Genomic DNA, 9289 nt, shown 5'->3' with positions numbered 1-9289 from the left:
TAATAATATATTAGATTTGGTCATGTAGTGAGAAGACCTGTATGGGTCTTTTTATGGCTAAAGGTCCCTGGGGGATTTTGTCCACAATATAATAGAATTCCAAATATAGTTCCTTAACCAGTGTCTTCAATTTAAATAAAGCAATTATTTTGGTGTGAGGTGAGAGTTGTCTGAGGTGGACTGGATAAACGCGTTGAGAGTAAGTAGAGGAATAGTCAATACTCAAACAACTGGTCTGATGCGAAACTAAACAATCAAAAAGAGGGATTTCATGAGAGGCATACACACAATTTGTGGTTAACAAAAGGATAATGTTAAATTAAACACTAGGATATACAAATTGGCACGTGCAAGTTATATCAGGACCAGAAAGGTTTGGAGATTCATCAGCACAAGATTCTTAAGGGGGATAAAAATGTTTTGGAAAACTTCCATCCTCATAAACAAAGCTGGTAACAGCAAAGTAATGCAATTTTCTTTGCAAAAGTTTTCACCAGGGAAGACATTTTTGATGTTCTTAAGATATCAGGTGGGCTAATTTCAAATAACGTGGCAAGACTTGCAAAAATCCTCTTTATAAGGAATATAGTATAGGAGAGCCCTGGACCTAAAGGCGGGCAAGTTGCCAGGACCTAATGGACAGTACACTAGGGTTTTAAAGGAAAGGTCAGAAGAATTGCTCAACAGACCGAACTATAGGGTGGTTAATCTGAGCAAATGTGTGATGTTGAACTTTGGAATGTATGGGGAAAGTATATGGTTGACGGCAGATGGTTTTGTTGCATTTGTACAGGGTGTTGGTGAGGCCTCACCTGGAATATTATGAACAATTTTGGTCCACTTGCCTAAACAAAATATAAATTGGGGACAATATTGCAGTGATTCAACAGGCTATTTCCAGAGGGTTATCTCACCAAGTGGGACTAAATAGTTTAGGTTGTTATCCTTTGAGTTTAGAAGATTGAGGAGTCACTTTATTCAAACAGAAGACCCTTAGAGGCCATTCATTTTAAAGCTCAGATGTGTAGATATTTTCAGGATGATGAATCTAATTATCTTTGCTGGATGATGGAGTCATAGAGTTGTACAACATGGAAACTCCCTTTGGCCCACCTTGTCAATGCAAAACCAGTTGACATATTGCAGAAGTTTTCGGATGTCTCAACAATTATGTGCTGCATCAGTGACGTGAGGGAAGCTGAATACAGACGTGTGGTCAATGACTTTGTGTGGTGGCTGAATCACCTGCCGCACAACACCGACAAGGAGTTGGTGGTGAACTTTAGGAGAGGAACACCCCTGTCTCCATCAATGGTGTGGATGTGCAGTTCACCAATGAATGTAAGTACCTTGGAGTGTACCTGGACAGTAAATTGGACTGATCCAGGAACGCTGAGGGACGGAGCCATCTGTACTTTTTGAGAAGGCTCTGTCCTTCAACGTCTGCACTAAGATGCTGCAGATGTTCTACCAATTGGTGGTAGCCAGTGCCACCTTCTTTGCTGTCGTGTGCTGAGGCAGCAGAGCGAAGGCTGCGGACACCAACGGGATTAACAAACTCATCAGGCAGGCTGGCTCCGTCCTGGGGCCAAAGCTGGATTCATGGGAGATGGTCTTGGGAGGGGAGGATGCTCCTCAAACTGCAGAACAACTTAGACAATACAGCTAACTCCCTTCATGATACACTGGTCAACCTGAGGAGTACCTTCAGAAACAAGCTGGTTCCACCAAGATGCAGTACAGAGCGCCACGAGATCCTTTTTCCCCTGTGGATATCAAACTGTACAACCCCCCTCCCCTTTGCACATCTCCAATCCTATCCACTCGTCACTTTAATTTCTGGTGTTTTATGACTTGGCAGATTAATTTCCCTCCCACATTTGGCTCGTATCCCTCTAAAACCCTTCCTATCCATACATCTCCAAATATACTTAAAGTTACAATTAGTGTTTTAATGGTCCCTTCTATAGTTTCCTCTGGCAGTTCATTTTGGGTATGGACTACCCTCCTAGTGAAAACACTGTCCCTAAGATTCCTCTTAATTCTTTCGCCTTGAGCCTATGCCTCGAAGCTTTTGAATCTCCCATCCTGAGAAAAAGTGTTCACCATATCAATGCCCCTCTACCATTTACTATGTGTAAGTGGTGAAAGCTTATGTGCTTTAAGGTCATCCCTCAGCCTCTTGCACTCCAAAAAAGATCCAGACTATCCCATTTCTCCCTGTAATTCAAGCCTGCAAGACCAGGTAATATCCTGGTGAATATTCTTTGCCATCCTATAGCTAGTTGACCAGAACTGCACATAGTATTCCCAAGTGTGATGTCACTGACGACTTGCACACCTGCACCATAATGTTCACTTGACTCCTCACTATTGGGAAACCATGCACCTGTATCCCACATCTGTCTGTTCTGCAAAACCCTCCAGGACTTTACCATTTACTATGTAAGTAAATGGTGGAAGCTTGTTCTTTAGAAATATTTATAGTGGTGAGTGTATATATTTGGTAGATTAAAGAATAGAGGGCATGGAGAAAAGGCTGGAAGGGTCTGATCTGGTGCAATCTCGCCCGTATTATTGTCAACCCATGGTAATCTTTCACCTCTCGCTTATATTTTAAGACTGCTTCCACTGCTCTTTGAGGAAGAATTTAAAAAAAAACCACTATCCAACAAGAGGGAAAAAATTGCCCCATCTCTCTTGAATGGATAATGCCTTCATTTTGATACTTTTAGGCACGATGGAAGACCTGGTGCTCTTTATTAGAAATTTATTATTGTTTTTATTTTTCTACATCTGTCTTCCTCCAGACATTGAAAGACGACTAGTTTTTATAATTGACTACTTTCCTAATTTAAAACTTTTATATTTTATTGACCTTTTGAAATGTACTTCCAATAAGATGTGCATTGTTATTAACCTCTAGGTTAGACAGCTGTAACCTACAGGCACTCTACATCAATAGTAGATACAGGACCTTTATCAGTTGAATTGTAAGGAAATCAATCTTATGCAACTTCTCTAATGTATAAAATGCCAGATAGACTAATAATGTGCTAAATGACCAGTTTTGCCAACTACCTGTTCCATATTTCCTGCCTGCAGCTCTTTTCCAATAAATATTTATACACATACAGTACCTACAAAATCTGTTTTCCCCCCTGTTCTTAGTTGTACCAATTCTTTGGCGATTAAATTAATATTCTCTAGTTTTTGCCCCATGCCCCTGAAAACAGTTTTTCCTTATCTGTTCTGACAAAATACCTCTTGCATACCTCTCATGGAGACATAGTCATAGAGTGATACAGTGTGGAAACGGGCCCTTCAGCCCAACTTGTCCCAGCTACACTAGTCCCACCTGCCTGTGTTTGGTCCATATCCCTCCAAACCTGTACCCGTATAACTGTTTCTTAAACGTTGGGATAGTCCCAACCTCAACTACGTCATCTGGCAGCTTGTGCCATACACGCACCACCCTTTGTGCGAAAACATTAACCCTCAGATTCCTATTAAATCTTTTCTGCTTCACCTTGACCCTATGTCGTCTGGTCCTCGTAAATCTTTTCTGGACCAATTCAAGCTTGACAATATATTTCCTATAACATGGTGCCCAGAACTGAATCCAATATTCTAAATGCGATCTCACCAACGTCTTATACAACTACAACATGTCCTCCCAACTTCTATACTCGGTACTCTGACTGATGAAGGCCAAGTGCCCACCTGTCCAATCGATCCAGATCCTGCCATCATTCACAACCATCTTCATTATCTGCAAAGCCACTCACTTTTGTGTCATCAGCAAACTTTCTAATCTTGCTCTGTATGTTCTCATCCAAATCATTGAATACTCAGCCTCTCCCTATAGCTCACACCCTCTAGTCCTGGCAATCTTCTTTAAAGTATAGAAACCTTTTTCAAGTTTTTCTGCAGAGTTAAACGTTTTCATCCCTACTGAATCATTCAATTAATTCTTAATTAAGCCCTCTACAAAGGTTAAATGTGCTTCTCAGAAATGACCACAGAAAACTAGCTAGAACCTAAACGATGGTTCATTAATGTATTCTTAGACGTGTATTCTATTACTTTGGAGGTTTGACCACATTTTATAATGCAGTAAGGCTTTGTGATGATACCAACTTAAGTTCCCCACACAAAGTTGTGAATAGGCTCGTTCTCATTGAGATGTCCTGTCTTTTTTTGCACAGCCTTTTTTACAGTCTTGTAGAATTTATGTATAATTTGTTTTAGTGTGTCTATGTGCCTTTGATAGTTCTGTAAGCAAGATTTTCATTGTACCTATAACTCACGGTACGCATGCATATGGCAAAACTCAACTGGACTTAGCAGGAGAGGTGCCTTGTGCTAACATAAAAGCTTGGCATAAGCTGATTATGCAAAGCACAAACAAATATTCTCCTAACAAAAAATGTCAGAGTTAAATGAGCACTGAGCACAATTGCAGGAATTGTCTTCTTCATGTCCTATAATGTCTGACCTGCAAAGCAGAAGGTAAGGGATTATTAAATGTATTCTAGCTGATTCATCTGATTAATGCTTACCAAACAACATATAATGGATGGCGAGGATCACTGGATTTGCATTACGAGCAATGTATCTCTGGCAAAAAATTCATTGGAGACTTCTCTACTTTATAGTTCTCAGGTTCTTGGTCTCCCAACTTGTCTTCCTCCAGTACCGGCTGCAGCTTCTGTTTGCAAGTAGCATAATTGTGCTACATGCTCAACTCTGCACACTTTAGACTTTAGAGATGCAGTGAGGAAACAGGCCCACCGAGTCCATGCTGACCAGTGATTCCTGTACATCCTGTACAGTCAACAAAATAGAGAGTACAGAGGAGTTTTTTTTTGGCCTTCCATCACAGCAATGTGATGGATGTTTATGTAAAATGTAAATTATGTTGTGTCTGGGGTCTATTTGTTTGTAATGTATGGCTGCAGAAACGGCATTTCGTTTGGACCTCAAGGGGTCCAAATGACAATTAAATTGACTCTTGACTCTCTCTTGACTCTTGAGATTTACTAGAATGTTGCCTGGGTTTCAGCAACTAAGTTACAGAGAAAGGTTGAACAAGTTAGGGCTTTATTCTTTGGAGCGCAGAAGGTTAAGGGGGGACTTGATAGAGGTTTTTAAAATGATGAGAGGGATAGACAGAGTTGACGTGGAAAAGCTTTTCCCACTGAGAGTAGGGAAGATTCAAACAAGGGGACATGACTTGAGAATTAAGGGACTGAAGTTTAGGGGTAACATGAGGGGGAACTTCTTTACTCAGAGAGTGGTAGCTGTGTGGAATGAGCTTCCAGTGAAGGTGGTGGAGGCAGGTTCGTTTTTATCATTTAAAAATAAATTGGATAGTTATATGGATGGGAAGGGAATGGAGGGTTATGGTCTGAGCGCAGGTATATGGGACTAGGGGATTATTATGTGTTCGGCACGGACTAGAAGGGTCGAGATGGCCTGTTTCCGTGCTGTAATTGTTATATGGTTATTAGCACTATCCTACACACTAGGGATGATTTACAATCTTACCGAAGCCAATTCACCTACAAACCTGGATGTCTTTGGAGTGTGAGAAAACCGAAGCACCCGGAGAAAACACGCATGGTCACAGATAGAATGTACAAACTCCGTACAGACAGCACCTGTAGTCGGGATCAAACCCGGGTTAGGCGCTGTAAGGCAGCAACGCTAGCCCTGCACCTTTGTGCCGCGCAGCTCCTGGGGTTGGATAGAGCCTTGGTGTGAGGAGCTATGTCTGTACAGGGTAATACTTGTCCCACAGGATCCATCCCCCAGATCTCTGGAGGCAAATGCATGGGTTGGATCCGGACAGAATGCAGAAGGAAGGTGGCTGGTTAAAAACTCTGAAGGAAGGTGAGATGAGAACTGGTAGTAATAGGTGGGACCAGGCGAATGGGGGATGATGGGCAGATGGAGACAAGTGGAGGTTGGGGGAGGAAGGACTTTTGAGACCGAATCAGCTTCTCTCTTCCTTCCATCCCATTGCCCTCACCCTCACCCCCTGGATCCATATGCCTATTTATTTCTTTGCATTTCTACGTATCACCCAGAAGCCTTAATTTCCAAACTCATCCATCCTTCCCAATCTAGTGCCATCTGCCCATCTCCCCCATCACACCTGATTCCATCTTTTACCAACCAGCTCCCATCTCACCTTTCCCACTGACTTCTATATACTGTCTACCTTCCCTCTACACTCAGTTCTGATTGAGGGCCTCGACCCAAATCGTCCACCACCCCTTTCCCTCAACACATTGAGTTCCTCTGGCAGTTTATTTTTTGTTTCCAATTTCTTAATTTAATTCTATCTGCAAACTTTGAAATTCTATCCCAGAACCAAACTGAGGTAATTAGTAAATGTTAAAAAGAGCTATTGTCCTAAGGCTAACCTCTGGGGGTGGCATTGTAAGTTATTTCAGAATGAGACATTTATCGTTGTTTTCAACATCCTGTCCTTTAGCCAGTTTCGTATCCATGACGAACTTTTAAGTTCAAGTTTGAGTTTCAGGTTTCCATGGGTTTATTATACAATCTGGGTTTACCATAACAAATACTTTCTAAGACTATGTGCCACATAACCACCCTATCCTTCTCCACCATTTCCATTGCTTTAATGATGACCTCAATGCAGTCATTCCTATGTACTTTTCCAATGTAACATAAGACCCGTTGAGAATTAACCTAAATACAGGGCAGGGAACATTTGTACCAGATTTAGTTTCACTTTGAAACAGCTGTTCCAATACATGAGCAGCATGATCCACTGAGACAACCTAAAATTAAACCTGGTGGGGTGGCGTCTGAGAGAATTTCACAGCGCACTGTCATATTCCACTGACATTAACTCCATGTTAAAGTTATAATGATGCATTGCATTATAATACTTTACAACTAATCAAAATGTTGCTTTAGAATTTCTAATTTTCTGTTGTAACTTCTGCTTTCAAAATCATAAGATGGAGGCAACTATTTCAACTAACTATATTTATTATACACAGGAACACATGTAAAGCCCACCTAATGTATCTATCAACAAATATGTTATGTCCCATTTACGAATAGTTGGAAATGTAGGTGAACAGGAGTCCAGCAGGAGCGATTATTTAACTCGCTCAGTGTATTCTGAGTCCTGTCTTGATCTCACATCCTGTCAGAGCGTGGCTTAAGCAATACACAGTAAAAAGAAATTAAAAGAACAAACCAAAATAGACAAGTCTATGCCAGCTCCCAGAGAAATCCCATCATTCTATTGATCCCCTTGTAAGCTATTCTCTCACACATTTGTCCCATTTGCCACCTATATGAGGAACAGTTAACCTACCAGCCAGCCCGTCATCAGGATATGGTAAGAAAGCAGAGCATTGTAGGGAAATCTACATGAATACAGGGAGAATATGCAAGTTCCACAGGGACAGCACCAGAGATCAGGATTGAACCAGGGTCACTAGAGCTGTGAGATAGCTGCACAACTGTGAGGCCACTATGCCACCCTTGGGGCTTCTAATCTAGTTTTAATAGGCGTAGTCTCCATGGAAGTGATTGCGTAGCTAATTGATATCTAAACAATGATTTGTAACTCCTGGTTGCATATCTATTTCCATTCGATAACCGGTAACTGATTATATTCATTCTCTGTATAAAAGTTATAACATCATCTATCTATATCAGATCTACATGAAAATGTATGATTCCCTTTGAACATATACATTTATCAACATATTACATCAAAAGCTCATTTATTTGTACCTACTAATTATGTTGAGCACATAAATTGGTTGAATGTTTCTTCTTATTTCTCACCCCTAGAATACTACCAACTGCCTTAACACCTTACCAATAGAAAGACCAAAATGGCAGTCACTGCTGTTATTCTTCATTAATAGAAGAGTGAGATTTCTGCCTGGGTTTCGGTTGTCTTACATTGGTTTAGTTTTTTATTGAGTGACTGAGCTGCCAGCCTACCATTCAATTTCATAGCATTTCAAGCAGAGTGCAGGCCACCAAATTCATGGCATTTCAAGCAGAGTGCAGGCCACAAAATTGCCAAACAGCTAATTGCATTGTCATTAAGGGCTAACAAATCATTTATTGCAACTGCATTGCAGACTCGCAGTTTAGTTGATTCACAGCTTACAATCACAGTTGTGGACTCTCCCTTGCGATCTTCCAGAGTGACAGACTCACGTCCAGGCATCTGGGGTTTTATAGTCCTGCCCCCCCCCCCCGGAAGGGGCGTTACCTTCGTCGTGGTGATTGACAGGTGAGAGGACCAATCAGCTGATCTCAAGATTTTTTTAAACACTCATAACTTTTTTAAATTTGTCATCGATTGGAAAAATCCTCAGGGCTGCCTCAGCGGAGAAGGACTGTGAGTAAGATGGCCAAAAATCATAGTGATATATGGTAGCATTTTTTCTAAAATCAATATACAGCACAGACAGGAAGTGGTCAAGATGAGACTTTTAGTTATATAGATGTCTTACTAACTTGATCAAGTTTTTTGAGGAGGTGACGAAGGTGATTGATGAGAGGTAGGTCAGTGGACGTGGTCTACGTGGATTTTAGTAAGGCATTTGATAAAGTCCCCCATGGGAGGCTGATCCAGAAGATTAAGATGCACGGGATTCATGGTGATTTGGTCATATGGATTCAGAACTGGCCTACTCAAAGAAGACAGGGTTGTGATGGAAGAGCATTATTCTTGCTGGAGGTCTATGACCATTGGAGTTGCACAGGGATCTGTGCTTGGAGCCTCTGTTGTTTGTGATGTATATAAATGACTTGCATGTAAAATAGATGGGTTAATTAGTTTGCTGGAATTATGGACAGTGAGGAAGATTGTCAAAGTATGCAGTGTATCAACTACAGAAATAGGTAGAGCAGAGAAATAGCAGATGTAGTTTAATCCAACATCTGATGGCAAGACTCTTAACAGGACTGATGTGCAGAAGGATCTTGTGTCCAGGTCTATAGCTCCCTGAAAGAGGCAGCACAAGAGTGATAAAGAAGACGTATAATATGTTATACGAGGTTATGGGAATGAGAAGGGGAATTAAAATGACTACCAACCGTGAGTTCCAGCAGACCCTGGCGGACAGAGCGTAAGTGTTCGGTAAAACAGTGCCGATGCAGTGGAGGCCACATCGAGAGCACAGAATGCAATGGACAAAGTTGGAAGAAGTGCAAGTAAACTTCTGTGTCACCTGGAAGGGTTGTTGGAGTCCCCGAATGGATGTGAGAGGAGGTA

The sequence above is a fragment of the Leucoraja erinacea genome, chromosome 24, assembly GCF_028641065.1.
Source record: "Leucoraja erinacea ecotype New England chromosome 24, Leri_hhj_1, whole genome shotgun sequence".
Lineage (NCBI taxonomy): Eukaryota > Metazoa > Chordata > Chondrichthyes > Rajiformes > Rajidae > Leucoraja > Leucoraja erinaceus.
The sequence above is the reverse complement of the archived record's forward strand: the minus strand, read 5'-3'. Positions refer to the sequence as shown.